At 42.1% G+C, this 17,324-nt stretch overlaps 1 protein-coding gene across 4 annotated transcripts in view; it reads left to right on the top strand.

Moving 5' to 3' along the window:
• Positions 1–17,324, top strand: part of SERGEF (secretion regulating guanine nucleotide exchange factor) — a 156,583-nt gene that overhangs the window by 112,165 nt on the left and 27,094 nt on the right. The window lies entirely within an intron of this gene.

Genomic DNA, 17,324 nt, shown 5'->3' with positions numbered 1-17,324 from the left:
GCTCAGACTGTCCTGGGTGCTTTTATTTTTTTTTTAAAGATTGAAAGTTAGTTGTGTGTTTTTCTCTAGAATAAAAAAGGTTAATAAACAGCTAAGTAATTTGCATTTCTAAGCTCTGGTATTTTTCTACAGAGAAGATATGTTTCTGTATTGTAAAAAAGCACTGCAAACCTGAACCAATAAAGAGCCGTGTTACTTGATATTTTAAATTCATTTAAAAACCACTATCTCCAGTAGGATCAATACGTTGGAGGTATTCTCAGCAACACTCTATGAAATTTGAGGGGGCTTTTGATCACATTCCATAATTACTGTAATGTAATGTGCTTCTAAGGGACATCTTTTAGTAAGATTATGCTATCCTGCACTTCCTACAGAAAAGGACAGTGATGTTGTTGTTATTAACCTCGTTTTGCAAAAGAAAGCTTGACAATATCATTGAATAGAAATTCAGTCATTTGGTCTTTCTGTCCTTATTATGGGAGCTGGGAGTTCATGACAATTCACAGTCTGTTCACAGCACACGTGAGCCCAGTCAGGTGAGCAGGGCACACTGAGCCACCAGCTCGTTTATTAAGTGTGCAAGGGGAGAAACCCACAAATACTTGCAGCTTCTCTTCTTAAGTGCTCATAACACTACAGTCCACCCTCCCTGTCTTCTCTCACCCTATAGATGATGGGCCTGCCCAGAATCCGTGCTCTGCTATGCTCTCTTCCTTAAATACTATAAAATGGAAAGCTTGCACTAACAAGGTAACTGCACCCATCCTTTTGTTATTAGCTTTTAATGGTGGTTTTAAATATAGATAATGATGTAGACTTTTACTCTCCATTAGGAACTTTTATTTCAATTAATTTTTGAGAACTCTTGCTTGTCTTAATTTCCTTGTGTTTTCTCAGCGTGACTGAATCAAAACCCAATTTGTACCAAAATAATAAGCTGGGAAGATTTTTTTTTTCTCTCTAGTGTGAAATCATGTTTAGTGTAGGTATCACTAGTCTGATTGTGTTCGGTGTGTTACGGTGCCTTGTGCTGGAATTTATTTTCCGCTTATTGGAGGGGTATGGAGGCTGGCGGGGAGAAATAAAGTGCATTATTGGACAAATGACAGTAGAAGGTCTGGTGAGAAAGCCAGTGGTTCTGTGACAATGCTCAGTGTCTCTTCAGATCATGAGTAATTAATTCCAGTTTCTTTCTGCTTTATATACAGGTGTAAGGAGAGCTTTAAATTTAAACATTTCCTTGACAGGAAACAAAACTTGGCCATGCAGTGGGCGTTTTGTGCCCCATAGAAAAGGGACGGCCTTTGATTGAGGTGCTGGGTTTTTTGCTCACCTCAGCTCCTTCCCCGCCAGCGCCGCTGCCCGGGAGGCGCAGGGTGAGCGCAGCGGCGCCGCTGCCGCCACAACGGCCCCTCCCGCGCTCCCTCCTCCCCACAGCCCGGGCGGCGGGAGGGGGATCCCGGCTCCGCTGGCCCGAGCTGCCCCGCCCTCCTCCCCTCCGGCGGGGCTGTTCCGCACACCGTTCCCCTCGCTCCTCGCTGTCTGGGTGGCACTGGGCTCTCTCTCTCGAACGTTTACCTGAGGAGCCCCCTTCTGCCCTGCCCGGCCGGGCAGTGCCCGGTGGCGGGGCCGTGTCGAAGCGGCTGGAACCGGCTGCCCCGTTCCTCACAGCGGCCGCCCCCGCTGCCACACCTGGGGCACACGGGTCGGCTCTGCTAAGCTCTGAGGCAACAGTAACCGAAATAGGTAAGAGAGGTCGTGTCTGAAGCAGCAGTGGGGTCAGGTGGATCTTTAGAACGGTAGTTTAAAAGGCCAAATCGAAACAAAAACCACATGGATCAACACCAGGCTGAGATAGGGCAGAAGTAGATCCTGTTCTGGTGCTGTTGCTGGTGTTTCAGTTGACAGGAGGCAAGTGACCTCCATCATCTGTTCCTCCCTTTGTCGTTTGAAAAATGGAGATAATGATACGTCATCTCCTTTGGGGGCTTCAGGGGTAACTCCAAACTTTAATCTTCCCAAAGTACGGTTTTAATGGGAAATCTCTGGACTGGCCTTGGCCTAGAGGTGTGTGAAAAGAAGCCATGTGGTTTGGTTTGCCTGTGCACTGTTCAAAAGGAAAATCCTGGCTTTCTGCATTCTAGGTGTCTTTCAGCCAAAAAGCTGAGAGTGGAAAATATGACTTGTCATCACTCTGAAAATCCCAGGCCTTTTTTAGCTTGAAGACTTTGCAGAACAAGTAGCTCCAAAGTTTGCTTGAACAATGTTATTGTAATCCAGAGGTGGAAAACATAGGATTTTCACACTATGTATGTCCAAAGCCAGTTTTTTTTTTTTTTTTTTTTTTTCTTTTTTGCCTCTTGTTTTATGTGCATGCACATGTGTTTGAGCAATGGGGAAGCTGACGCACTGAAAGATTATGAGATCTGCCCATGTCACCTACTAGTAGTTCAGCAGGAACGCCGTGAATAGAAACCATGTCTCCCAGTTTCAGGTCAAGTCACAGATGAAGTTTGGCCCTCTACCTCTGTCTTAATTGATACTTTTTCAGCTCTTTTGTGTAGTGGCCGGCTGTGTTCACTGAGATGCTCCTGTCCCAGCCCCCTCCATCGTATCACAGTATCACAGTATGTTTGGGATTGGAAGGGACCTCAAAAGATCATCTAGTCCAATCCCCCTGCTGGAGCAGGAACGCCTAGGTGAGGTTGCACAGGAATGTGTCCAGGCGGGCTTTGAATGTCTCCAGAGTAGGAGACTCCACAACCTCCCTGGGTAGCCTGTTCCAGTGCTCTGTTACCCTCACTGAGAAGAAGTTCTTTCTCAAATTTAAGTGGAACCTCTTGTGTTCCAGCTTGATCCCATTGCCCCTTGTCCTATCATTGTTTGCCACTGAGAAGAGCCTGACTCCATCCTCGTGACACTCACCCTTTATATATTTATAAACATTAATAAGGTCACCCCTCAGTCTCCTCTTCTCCAAACTAAAGAGCCACAGCTCCCTCAGCCTTTCTTCATAAGGGAGGTGCTCCACTCCCTTAATCATCTTTGTTGCCCTACGCTGGACTCTCTCCAGCAGTTCCCTGTCCTTCTTGAACTGAGGGGCCCAGAACTGGACACAATATTCCAGATGGGGTCTCACCAGGGCGGAGTAGAGGGGAAGGAGGACCTCTCTCGATCTACTGACCACCCCCCTTGTAATACACCCAAGGATGCCATTAGCCTTCCTGGCCACAAGGGCACAGTGCTGGCTCATGGTCATCCTGTTGTCCACCAGGACCCCCAGGTCCCTTTCCCCTACACTGCTCTCTAATAGGTCATGCCCCAACCTATACTGGAACTTGGGATTGTTCCTGCCCAGATGCAGGACTCTACACTTTCCCTTGTTAAATTCCATCAGGTTATCCCCCGCCCAACTCTCCAGCCTGTCCAGGTCCCGCTGGATGGCGGCACAGCCTTCTGGCGTGTCAGCCACTCCTCCCAGCTTAGTGTCATCAGCAAACTTGCCAATAGTACACTCAATTCCCTCGTCTAAATCATTAATGAATATATTGAATAATATTGGCCCCAGTACTGACCCCTGAGGCACTCCACTAGATACTGGCCTCCAACTGGACTCCGCACCATTGACCACCACTCTCTGGCTTCTCTCTTTAAGCCAGTTTGCAACCCACCTCACTACTCTATTGTCGAGACCACACCTCCTCAATTTAGCTGTGAGGATGCTGTGAGGGACTGTGTCAAAGGCTTTACTGAAGTCAAGGTAGACCACATCCACCGCTCTGCCATCATCCATCCACCTTGTTACATTCTCATAAAAGGCTATGAGGTTGGTCAAGCATGACTTACCCTTGGTAAAGCCATGCTGACTGTCCCTAATGACCCTCTTATCCCTGATGTGCCTTGAGATGGCGCCTGTGCCTTGAGATGGCACCATGGCCATAAGGAGTGGTATCATGGCCATAAGGAGTGGGTTGTTAGAAGGGAGTGGAAGCACAGCCCCACAATGGATTCTGAGCATTGCTGGTAGTGTGACAGGACTTGCAAAATTAATACCCTAGCTGGAAAATACAAAATGTATCTCTGTTCTTCCTTTAGGCTGCGATAGTTGTTGGGGCAAAGCGGTGCCTGCAGATAAGTGTTTCTGGTGTTGCATGTCACTCCTAGGTGTATTGCCTAAAGGAGCCAGCTTGTCTAAGAAACAGATGAACGGTGTTGTGTGGCTGCAAGGGGTAGCAGCATATGTCCTCCCAGCAAAGTAACCATGTCCTGAGGGGCCCTTACAAGTGATATTTTTTGCTGTACCTAAGTTAAGAAATTCTGTGCTGAACTCCAAGGCAGATGTAGGTGGATATACTCATACTTTAAGTAATTTTGGAGAATGTCTGCACTCAGGTTAAGGGCACCTGTCTCTATGTGCTACCTGGGGAGCAGAGTGTCTTTAACTATGCAAACATTGCTAGAGTCAAAATATACAGGGCAAATCTTACTGGAACAGCAAGCTTACTGACTTGCCTAACAAAAATTGTTTTACAAAATAATAATTGTTAGGGTTTTCCATCCCCCCCTTTTATATTTTATTGCTTTAAATTCCTCCTACTGTTCTGGTATGGAGCCAGATGAATTGAGTTGAATTGAGCCTTTTTGAGTGAAAGCAGCACTTTGTGCTTTAGTGGACTCTTCCTGCTCTCCTCCCTACTGCTCTGCTGATCTGCGGGGCCATACACAACCAGCAGCAGCCAGGCACTGTGCTCCAAGCTGCCATTCACCATCCTGCTAGGAAAAGTTTAAATTAGAAAAGGGAGAAGCTATTTTTGTGCTTCCTCTTAATTGGTGAGTATCAGGGGTTTGTCCAGTGTATGCAAAGTTGCCTTGCTCCTAGTTAATGTGTGTAGTTAACTTCTGTTTTTTGTTGTGGGTCTGTTGACTTATCTGTTTTAAGACACCTGGAAAAATTTTTGTTTCCATATCTGTGTATATATCTTCAGGCCAAAAATCCATGTCAGTTATATCACAGGCAAGATGTTTAAAGAAGCACAAGAGTGCCGTGTTTGCATTTAGACCTGATTTTGCTCTCCTGGTGCTCAGATTCACATACTTGAGTGTATCTACCACACATGATTTTATGTTCAGGTACAGGTATGTCCCCTTTCTAGTTGAGTTCTTATTTGTGGTCTTCTTGGGGCAGAGAGCATGCATTCATTTTCCTGTATTTGTACAGGGCCTAATGTGGCATGGTCCTGGTTCACACTTGGATTTCTAGGTGCTGGCATGCAATACTGCTAAGTGTTGGGTAAGCGTGGACTAAAGGCTTGGTCGCAGCAGTGTATGCATGAAGGTGCAATCTGCCTTTTGAAAATTTGGCTTAGAAATGGTATATCAATTACAAATAAGAGTACGTAAGCATTTTGCAGCATGCAGGGAGGGTTTTCGCTATTGTTGGAACTATTCGGGAGGAGGAAAATTAGTTTTATTCCCAGGTTTGGAGGTGACTTGAAAGGATTTATGTCAAATTAAAGATCTTGCTGTGCAGAGAGTTCGATTAATAAGTTCACTCAGGAATCCTAGCTGCAATAATTGTAATTGGAGGCAGGGTTTTGATCATGAGTCACCTTGTAGGGGTTCTCCTCACTGCCCTCCTCGAGAAAGTGGAAATCTGGAAGGGAGGAATATGTGAGACCTTTCATTACCAAGCTGGCACAAGTAATTGGCACTAGCTAGACCCTGCTGTTGGAACTAGCCCAGAGAATCAGCACAGTCCTTTGTGCTCAGTTGGTGCTAGTTTAGGTCACAGGTGTGTAGAAGCTGTATCCAAAGGGAAAAAAACCCGAAACAGTAAACATGATTTCAGCATGGAGTGTGGTAGAAAGAAGTAGTTCAGGGAGTGTCAGGCAGCTTTGTCCTTCAGAGACCCTCTAGATTTCAAAGTTTTGAGTGGCACCATCGTTTGGAATGTGCAGAGGATCCAGTCTTATTAGAACCATCTTGGTTTTTTTCCTCCTCTACCTAAATTTGATGATGGGTTTCTACAAAGAGCGCACGTGGGTCCTGCATTGAAGCATGTGTTTGCAAAGTTGAACAGAAGCAGTATCTGGATGTTTCTATTTTTTTTTGTGAAAACTGAAGAAAGATGAGAGAATTATTGGGTGATAGTAGATGAGCTTTTGGGAAAAAAAAACACTTGCAACTGAAAGGCAAAGAGGTTTGGCTTGGTTTTTCAACCTTCAGTCAGGCAGCTGTTTCTTTTCCCAATAGTCTCTTGCTTTGAGCTTTTCCAGAGTTACTGTTTCTTTTAATTTAGCCTGTTGTTGCACACAATATTGAAGAGTAAGTGAAAATTTTCAAAACATCTTTGAAAAAATTTTAAGAACTTATCCTTGAGTCTGCAACACAAGGGCCCCATGGGTCCCTGGTGGAAGGAAAATGAGAGAGCTTCAGGCAGTGATAACTTCTGAATATCTGATCTCTGTTTGTACCATGTTTGACGCACAAACGGAAGATCTAGGACCCTTTCTGGAAAACTGAAGTTATGCATACACTAATAACTTACTGAGTACTCACAGGCTTTTTTGACACATAAAGTAAATCTTCTGATATTAATTTCATTCAGAATTAGAAACCTTGAAAGAACAATATGTTCCTAAACAGTACTATTGATTGACACTTGAATTTTAAATAACATTAAAGTATATTGTAAATGTTTAAGAATTAAAGAAACAACCAATTGGTAATGTAGGCCTTGAGCAAAGTACAATATAAGAAGCATTGAAAAAATGTTTCTCTGCGTAATTAAGAGAGTCTGGTTTGCTAGTTAGATTTATTGGCTGGCTGAATGAATTCATTAATTGTGTATGACTACTTTTACTTCTGGGTGGTCATTTTTCATTTCAGATTTCATTACCGGATGAACTTTTCCTAGGGATGTTAATATCTTTCAAAATTAAATACATGAAAATGTTAGGGAAGCTCAGCCCTCCCTTTTCATGCCTATGTTTTTCATACTATGGTTTTATAAACTACAGAAAAATCCACTTAGGCTGTGATAACCTAGGTTTTGTCTGCATGTGGTTATTACTTGAACACAAAAAGCTTTATCTTTATTGCAATATACACAACGTTCCATGTTATGTTCAAAATAGCGGTGTGGAACTAGAAAATCTCTTTTTAAAAATTAGATTATGAAGAATGAAGCAAACACTTGTTTCTGAAACACTTTAGATATGTATGAAGCACTCAACATTCAACCTACATTTGTAGAATGAGAGGTCTAGATATTCAGATCAGTGAGAGGCAAAGAAAGATAACATTTGTAAGAAATCAAAGATCCTGAATATGTTGGCTTGTAGTTTAAACATTGTTTTTTGTAGGAAAGACTAATTTCCTGGACAGCTTGCAAACAGTATGGTCTGCAAACATTCCTTTCTTCAAGGATCTTTATGCTCTCAGCTACATGGAGAAGCAGCACTTAAAGAAGGATTTAATACCACTGTTGTCTGCAGCTGAAGATGCTCTTCCACGGTACAGCCCCTCTCCTTGTAGCATTGCAGGTCTTTCAGGCCAGAGGGCAGCAGTCCCTGTGTGGGCCCATGGTCCGTTCAAACAGTGATGTGGATATAGGTATTAGGAATTTATTTCATTCTAAAAGACACCTCTAGAAGTGAGAAGAAAAGAAAGTGTAGGGGAATTCTCATGTGGTTCCCCTTCTTTCTTAGCCCACATCTTTGGGTTGTGTGTCTGCAGGTGGAAGGCAGAGCTGTTAAAAGGCTGCGAGTGAGGACTATGTCATCCCTTCTCTCCCCTGCAGTTTTGGCTTAAGTTGACGTCCAGTCCTGTAATGGTGTAGCAGGTGGGGTGAGTGAATCCCCAAGTCAGCTTGGTGGTAGAAGAGGCTACTGTGATATTTTGACAGATCTGTTTTTGCCTGTGGACTCTGATACTTCCAGTATTACTTCATGTATTTTCTGTGAGAATGGTCTCTACCTGTGTAATATAAAAAAAGGTCTTGTGACGAAAGAAGGTGAATAATGTAACTTTTCACCTCCCATAAACATGTGGATATGATGGGCAGGAGTCTGGGTAAGAAGCATTGATCCTGCTAGCTGGCCTGGTTCCAGTCAGTGTCAGCAAGTTGTAATTATTAATCTCTCATGATCCCTCTTATACGGTTTATTTTTTCTCTGTTTTCATCCAACTGATACATATCTGCAATGTCAAACTCTCATTTACACCTACTGTCCAAAACTGGAATAATGGTCCATGTTTCTCTTTGTCAGTTACTCTGTGGATACTGACTGAAGAGAGAGGTCTATAGTGAAATATTAGTATTGCTGTATGTATGTGTCTGTGGATAGTTTGTTATGCAGAATAGGGTTTATGGTATAGCAAAAAAGGTGAGATGTGTATATTGCTTTGTTTCTAAAGTCTTCATGTGATGATTTGTAGTATTTATAAACTTTTTCAGGTAGATTAAATAAGTTTTATCTTAGTAAACTTAGGTAGCAAGACATAACAAAGACATGGAGGATGAAACTGATCTGAACCTGTCTGGTAAATACAATGACAGTGCCATGCTATTTTTATCCAGAGTTTCATCCCGCTCCGGGATATGTTAAGTGACCTTCACTCCATAATGTAAGAGGCATCATACTAATTTGGACAAAGACAGGAATGACTTTTGCTGGCGTAGGGCTGATCAGAGTGAGTTTGCATCAAACCAGTATTGTCCTCCTGGGAAACAGACATATCAGGAAAAGTTAGTTTCAGCAAATAAGCTTAGCAGTTGGCCTTGAAGATCACGAAACTTGGTCTGTTCTGGGTGAGAGGATTAAGGCTGGAAATATAAAAGCTTATTTTGGGGAACCTATGTAGCATGTATGTGAGTAGATACGTGTGCATACATTTAACTTACAAACATAGGTGCACACATGCACATGCTATAAAGAAGGCTCAGATTCATGAGATCTAGGATGTGTTTGGGTTTTGGTGGTTTTTTTGGTTGATATTCATTTGTCTTCATTATAGCTGTGAACAACTCTGCTGCTACTGACTGTCTTTTCTCTGTCTAACCTGAGATGAGATCTTACTTGCAACATGAGAGGCCTCTGTTGCCCCTGGCTTGGAGCAGCAAGGGGCAGATGTCTCTACTGTTCCCCAGCTGCTACCTCTGTCACCCAGGCCCCTGGCTGTTTGTTTGCTGAGAAGAGTTTGATTGCTGGTTTGGGGTAAAGGAGAAGGATACTACTAAGAGAATTGGCTTTCAGTCCAGGAAAGACAGAAGATGAGAATGCTGGTCAAATTAATCACTTTCCGCAGCTCAGTCTTGATATGACCTCACTTGCCCATAGCAACAAAAAGCCCTGTTTAATGCCTGTTATTTTCGACTCTTCTTCCAGTAGCTGTCTTGACCCCCAGAACAGTATCAGCCACCTGCTTAAGGACTCAAGAACACAGGTTTTTGTCTCAGTTCTAGGTGACATGTTGTGTAGGGAGGGACTTGACTATATTAGAGACATCTCCAGGAACTTGAGCATCTTTAGGGATATCAGATCCTGCAGTCAGAATGTGGTGAGTCAGCACTGAGGATAGCAGAAGTTTTGTTATTTCCTGCTCTTCGCCACAACTGCAGCATGTCACTACGTACATTTCCCTGCTGTTGAGCAGGTTTTGATATTGTTTTCTTTTTAAAATATTCATTCAGTTGGGAGCTGTCTGTAATTTTGGACTGCTTATGAGGCTTTTTTCTTAGTATTGTCATACTAGGGTAACTGCAGAAATGGTATAGATGTAGGCCTTGGCATAATGCCTCAACTTCCAGGGTGTGTAATGATGTCAGGAGAGCTGCACCCCCTCAAAGTGTAGTGTGAGGAAAAAGTTGATACAGAAAAATGGGACAGATTCTTCTCAAAACTTCCAAAATCAGTGGCAGAATGGAGCTTTCAAAAATATCTGCCATATAAGGAATAGTGTTGGAGCTTCTTCGGATTGTTTCTGGCTAACTTATCACCTAATCCAGTGTGAAAAAAGGAGAGAGACTGTGCTCAACTTCAATTCTTATGCATAGAGGGGTAACTTAATGACAGTTTGCTTTGTGTTTGTGGGAGGTAAGCCAGATTTATCTTGTGGGTTTTTTTGTTACTGAAGTTTCTGCTACAGTCTTCCTTTTTACACTCCAAAATAAGTTAGTACCCTTCATTTAAAAACACAACAAACTTAGAACAAATCCTCTATTCCATATCAAAGGTGACAAATTTTAGAAAGAACTCGTATTTCTACTTCTCTTTCTCTTCCTTTGTTCCAGTATTCCATTTATTCAAATACAAGGAAGTTCATGGGCAAGCCATGCATTATGATGGCTTTGTGCTGCTGTGACTGGATTTCTCTCCAGGAACACTGCTGACATGAGGATCTATCCCTTCTGTAGGCAGGTAGGAACATCCCAACTGCTCCAGGAGGGCTGTATAGCAGCTGGTGCTGCTCAGTCCAGGATGGTGACAGCCTACAGGACAAGATGAGAATAAGCTCTGATCTTGTGTTCCCAAAGCTCATGGCAGAGTTTGCTTCATCTTGGGAACTTGTGCAGAGTGACAGGAGGACCAAGGAGGAGTTTAGACCTTTACTTAAAATTACCTTAGATTTTTAATTGTTAAAATTGTGGGGTGGCAAGAAGAAAATGTACCTTGAAAAATTAGACTATACTATTAAACATTCTCTTTGTACTGACCACTTGTGGAAGTCCCTGGATGTGTACAGACAAGTATAAAATCTTCAAGAAATTTCTTTGCAAACTTCAAGTAAGGCCAAACAATGGTGTGTCCCCAGTGTGGAAGTCCACTCATTCTATGCTCATTTTGGATTTCAGGTATTCTTTGTTGTCTTGAATCTCCAATGTGTAACAGTTAAAGCTCTGTCCTCCAGCATGCTTGTTATTTTTAAGTTGGGGCTGCAGTACACTTTCAAATGTGTAAGTTATGGGTTCCCATGCAATTTTCATAAAGAATCCTGTCAACACAACACCGTTCAGGATGCTGCAGGCTAATTTAGCAGCATTCAGCCAGTACTAACAAAGTTTTGTTTGGGGGCACAACGCTGCAGCATCTGCAGATGGTAAAGCAGCAATTGATACCACTCAGGTGTCAGAACAGTCCAATAGCTCCTTCAAGAACAGGAGCTGATCCCTCTGCTATGCAATTGATTTTCTTTATGTGAACCTAGATATTTTAACTGTATCATTTCATTTTTCTACCGGTCTTGAATCTGAAACTACACATAATTTCCTACTCTTACACAAAGCCTCTTCGATGATTAAGTGCCACAGCATATTGATCATCACCATTGCATTGGGACTTGCCTCTTCTCTCTTGTGCTGCTCTTTCTTGGGCAGCTTCCATCGTGTTCATCCAGCAAGGTAATGGTCCCAAGAACTTAGTGCAAGTTCCTAGAGAAACCTCCTAGGTTCTTACAGATCTCAAGTTGTTACCTAATATGACTGAGTGTTGCTCTATCTTCAAGATGAAATATGCCTCATTAATTGAAGATAATGGCTTTGACTGGATGAGAATAAGAAGAAAACAAAATAATAATAATGACTCACACTAACATTACTAGCGTCTCCCCTTTTACAAGCTGCATTTGGCTTGCTTTATTCTTTCATCAGGTTGTTCCCAGAAGCAACTAACTGTTTCGGCAATTCTCAGTTTTTGCTTACAGGAGTCAGTAATGGGCAATGAAGGTGCCTGATTTCAGAGGACAGGAGGGGCCTGTCCTAAAGGTGTAATCCTTCAACGAGTCTCAAATTAAGCACCAGGAATAGCTAGTTAATTCTTAAAATGTTCACTTGACCCTGGCTGCATCTAATTCTGAATTCAAATTAGGCATTTATTTGTGTACTGTTTTTCATGCACACATGTGTATGAACACAAATTGTATCTCTGCAAGCACATAGACCACTGAACCTTCACTTCTTTACAGAGATGAACTTTTTTTATTAAGCGTTTCTGGCATACTGTATACTGTTCCTTTTCCTGTGTTTAGTTATGGTATTTCTGTTTTCAAAGACACTAGAGGATTGTCCATATAAATTGGTTTCGACTCCCAAAGTGGCTTACTTACAAAAATGATACACTTGGAGGACAATAGTTTTTCTTCCTTTCAGTTTCAGTTAGTTTAATAGACTAATGTTATTGGTGTATTTACAGGTAAGGTAATATTTTAAATGGCCCATAAAGATATAACATTCATGATTTTTCCAGCAAATGAATCCACTTTTTCTGGTTTTCATTTTGGGGCGGTACTTGTGTTTACAAACCCTTACATGCCAGCTTTGGTTGCTGGATTTGTATAAATGTGAAGTGGGCTTCTTTGAGTACTTCAGTGTGAAGTCTAACTTTTTCTAGCTCAGACTCAAAACAGTTTATCAAAGGAAAAAAGTATGTCCCTTGTGATCTTGCCCACTGTCTGTGGGCCTTAGCACGGTTCTGTGTGTAGCAGCTCTGAGTTGGTAAGATGTTCCTCAGTGACTGGTTTGAAAAATATGGAGTATTGTAGTATTATTTTTTGTCTACATTCAAGGAACAAAATACTTTCCTTAAAATCCAAAGACAAACTCAGACCCGTCTAAAATGAGAATAAGGAAGTTAGCAAACAAGATTGACAAAAAGCTTGGGGAGTGTGGATGTCACCGAAGCCAGATCTTAGTTTTGTAAAGACTCTTCTGTACTGCCAAAGGGAAAAAGCGGGAGCATGATTGTTTTTATTGAATCTCTTTTAAAAAGAGGCTTCTTTTTGGTAACTGATTCTGACACACATTGAAAGTGAAACTTGCCATCTCAAGCTCATGGCAGAACAAAAGCCAACAGAAGTAATTACTAAATTTTTGACATTAAAGTCTTAGAGAAATTACCAAAGTTAGCAAAGGCAGTAGATTTAATTGCTTTCAAAGGTTATAGGTGTACTTGCTTCTCTGATTGGAAGGCTGGAATTCAATTTATAGCGATTCAGGATGTTACCTTGCCAAAACATTGTGGATTACTGAGCGGCATGTGAGGACATGAGGTCTTCCTAGCTCTGCTTAGAAGGCAGCGAGCCCACGAACAGCCGACCTGCCTGTAAGTGGGGAGTCAAAGCTTGGCATGTTGGTTGCAAAATGTAGATGTTCAGGTAGAAATCAGCCTGCCAGGAAGAGGGCAGTATGTTTGTTTTACCACACCTTATCATAATTGATGATAATCACTCTAGCTAAGTCCTTCAGATACAAAGGATGAAAGATCTCTCAATTTTATGGGACTCATGCAGGAGACAAACGGGAATAGCGATGGAGGAGTATGGAAGTCCTTCCCACTCCTGCCCGTTGGCTGCTGGGATGCTGTGTGAGGCCTGGGGGTGGGAGTGTATTGCAGTGTAGGGGTCAGGATAGATGAGCAGATGCTATTACCTTTTCAGCCAGCCTTGATTGCATGCTATCTCCAGAATGGTGCTACTTACATACTGCTACTACTGCTACTTCTGAGTGTGGCTCTGGCTTCACTGCAAGGCAGGGGAGGATGGGATCCCAAGCAGGTCTTGTTCTCTGCTGTGCAGTGTGGTGAGCATGAAGATCCCAGGGCAGAGCCCATGTTCTGGGTGCTGTCTGATGAACAGGTACGGGTGGAAGGCAGGCCTGGTATGCCCCATACCAGGGATTTAAAGGCATTGTCAGGATGAATTATAGAGTAACACCAAACACTGTCAATGCCATTTCTTCCTGTGGTGTTTTTTCTTTTCCAGATGTCCCCAGAGTTCTGGTTTGTGCCTCAGAATACCAGAGCAGATCGCAGCTGTTGGTAGGGTGGGTGAAGCTTGAAGGGTCAGAACATCAAGTGACTCTCCCTGTTCAGATACTGAGATATCATCTGCATTTAGTAGACTTCTCTCTATTCAGTTACAGCCAGAACTGTACCTCCTGCTTAACAAGCTAAAGCTGTAATTTCTGGTCTTCAGTTTTCCTCTGTGCTGTCCTTATTTAATTTCCCTTGTCCTTGAGGAAACAAGAAATGATTTCTTAAATGGCTAGCTAGTTTTTTTCTTCCTTCTTTGGAAAGGTCTCATTCCCCATTAACTCTCTCAAGCTGGCTTCTGGCTTGTGTGCATGGCACCTTGCTAGATAGCTATAAATTTTTTTACAAGACCACCACTGTTTTCTGTGAGGCAGAAAAGTGTAAATAACTATGGACACAGCAGGACTCTTCAAAGATTCTCTGTAAATCTCTGACTTGACAGGTTGGTTGTTGTTGTGCTTTTTTGTGTTGTGTTTTTCTTTTTTTTTCTCTTACTGTCAATTTTACCTTTTATGTTTTGCTTATCTGCTTTCAAATTTTGTTTGGAGACCTTCCCATTTTCCCCTTAGAAATCTGATTCACCTAGACAACCCTAAATAAGGAAAGACCTGAGCTGTAATTGCCTGTATTTACAAGTACGGTTGCATTTATCAAATTCAACCCACCCTACTTTCTCTGGTATTTTTCCTTTCCTTTCTCTGTCTCTTCAGATTTGCTATCATCAAGAGTTTTTAAAATATATTCACATTTCAAGGCTTAAATATAACTTAGATTAACTACCATTTAATTAAGATAACATCATCAGGATAATTAAACTTCCTAAGATGGAACAACTAAGCCCTCGTGATTTACAGCCTGTGCCTTGTGATTTTCTGTTCTGCGCTGGATACCTATGCATGAGTGACATCAGCATTGAGAGGACGCACCACCAGATGCCATGTCTGATCACAGTGTGGCCACCAACCTGGCTTAGTGGTGGGAGAGACCTGGGGCTGGCTGAGGCCTCAGAAGGCAGATGTGATGCTGGCAGAGGCAAAGATCCTGAAGAGTCTTGCAGACTCCTTTTATTAAGAGCATGCTCCAAGAGCTGACCAGGACTTCGGTGTGAACTGTTTTGGGGTTCCTTGTGGATGCAATGTTTCTGCCTAGGAGCACCTAGGAACAGCATCCTCTGAGCACCCCAGCTGGCTTGGAGACTGCCCTGCCATGGATGTCCCTGTCACCTTTCAGCTGTAATGCAGGTGGTGGGACACAGCAGGGTGTGGAACTGGCCATGCACAGGATCTGCTGGTTGCCCACGCCATAACACAGCCCTTGCAGGGCAGCTCACCAGGGCCACCTGCTGCTCTCCGCATTGCTGTCCTGCAGCATCTTGAAGTGGATTTGAGTAGTTAAATGTTATCTTCAGGCCTGTTTGTGTAAGGGATGATTTAGAACATAGGAATGGGGGTTGGGGTGAGCACCTCTGTCTCTCTGATCAAGAGAATTTTCTGTAGCTGGGGTAAAACTTGGCTGCCCGGGAAATATTGCTTTTCAGGGGCTGCCATAAGCTCTAAGCTAAAGACTCATAAATGCCATTATTTTGCACTCTGGTTGTCAAAAAAATGGCATATATTTTTAGCTGTGTTGCTTCCTAAGGTCCTGAAAGGCACTTTGGATACCTTCATTTTGAGTTCATTAAGGTAACCTAAGAAGAAGAAAATAGAACAACTTTGTATGCATTCCAGAGACATTTGCTCCTTGCAACTTTTGAAACTACTTATTAAAAGAAATATTTCCACATTTGGAAGTAATTGTATAGGAAACAGGCTTTGGTTAGCAAATGTGGTTTTATGAGGACAAGCCGATTGATACTTTTCTTTCTACTTAATAATCTGAAAAAGATGAAAATTACTCTTATCCTTTCTATGAAGCTTTTAGAAATATTTTCTAGTCAGAGAAAGTAATTTTTTTCAAAAGTAAGGGTGAGTGCCTTAAAAATTAATATTTTATTCTTGAATAAGATGTTGCATAAGGAAATGAAAAAACAAGGCCCATAAATATTTTTTTACTAATAAATAAAGTTGGCTAAGGATTGGCTGGTTGAAAATTTCTGTATTTTAAATCCAACATATTCATTCAACCACATTAACCTTAGAAAAAATTGTTAGATGGATGTTTATTGTATATGGATCAGATTTTTCTGCAGTTCTTGATTTAGCAGATGTAAAGATGAAGTCTGTAAGATAATCGTGCTAAGGCAAGGCAAAGTTGCTGAGTACAGTAAATTTTGAAAAAAAATAAACCAAACTTATGACTCATTAAGATGAGGGTGAATCTAAGCTACAACTGTGTTTAATATTAATATGACATTCAAAAGACGGCTTTCATGGCAAACACTGGAAATATGTCTTTGGATAAAACATGCTTTTCTTTCCTATTCATAGTTCTCTGGACATTCAAATAAAATAACATTTTGCAGTGCAAGGGAAGCTTTAAACAAAATTGGCACAGTGTACCATATTTTGGTGCGGTTTCGTGTGATCAACAGCTTTCTCCATTTGCTCTGTTTGCATCATCATGCCCACTTCCTACCAGTTCTTCAGTGTTCGGTGCCAGTTAGGGGTTTTAGCTTGCGTTTCCAGGCCTTCGGCGTGCTTTCTTGTTCTTCCACTGGACAAAAGTCTCCCTGCTTAGGTGCTGCATAATCGCTTCTCTCCACTGATGTGTCCTCAGGAGCCTGCAATGCTGTGTCCTGAGAGACGCTAAATCCATGAGAGTTGCCTTGTTTGCACTGCTGCTATCTGTCTAGCTATTTGTAAAGCACTCTAAGCTGAGTACAAACGGTGCTACTCTGTGTTCAGCTGTGTTTGTTCTGGATAACTCCAGTACTGCTGCATGCTTGTTCTTTGCAGGAAAAGAGTAGAAATCCCCTTTGGCAGATCATCAGGTTAACTGAGTAGTACCTAGACTGAGCAGTAATAATTCCAAGTAGCCTTTTCTGTTCCAGCTCTTTTTGTTACTGGAGAAGTAAGATAGAGGAGGGTGTAATGGAAGATCTGTTGTTTTATTAAGATTCTTGTTTGGAGCTAGCGTGTAAAGATGCAGTTTTAGTTGTTTGGAATAATTAACTACAAAACATAGCTGTGATATTTGTTGTTAAGGAACTGTGACTTGATAACATTTTTTTTATTGTCTCCTTCCATGAGAAAGTTAATCTCAGCAGCTAAGCTAAGCCAAGGCTGGGACTGAAACCCTAGCTGTTCTACAGCTTTTTCAGTGCGATCCATTCACCCAAAACTTGATGAGCACCTTAAATAATCCTGGTGCATTCTGGAATTTGCTGTGCTTGCTCCATAGGTGCCTTTGAGGCAGAAATGAGGTCTATAGTGTTTCCAGAGCTCTGCCAGTGCAGTCAGCATAATGGCTTTATTGAAGTCACTTGGGTACCTAAGCAGAGCCATTTCCAAGCAGGTATAAGCAGACTTCAAGGACAGGACATGAGCGTATCCTGAGCCCTTGTAAACAGTGACT

The sequence above is a fragment of the Patagioenas fasciata genome, chromosome 5, assembly GCF_037038585.1.
Source record: "Patagioenas fasciata isolate bPatFas1 chromosome 5, bPatFas1.hap1, whole genome shotgun sequence".
NCBI lineage: Eukaryota > Metazoa > Chordata > Aves > Columbiformes > Columbidae > Patagioenas > Patagioenas fasciata.
This window is presented reverse-complemented; position numbering and strand designations above follow the sequence as displayed.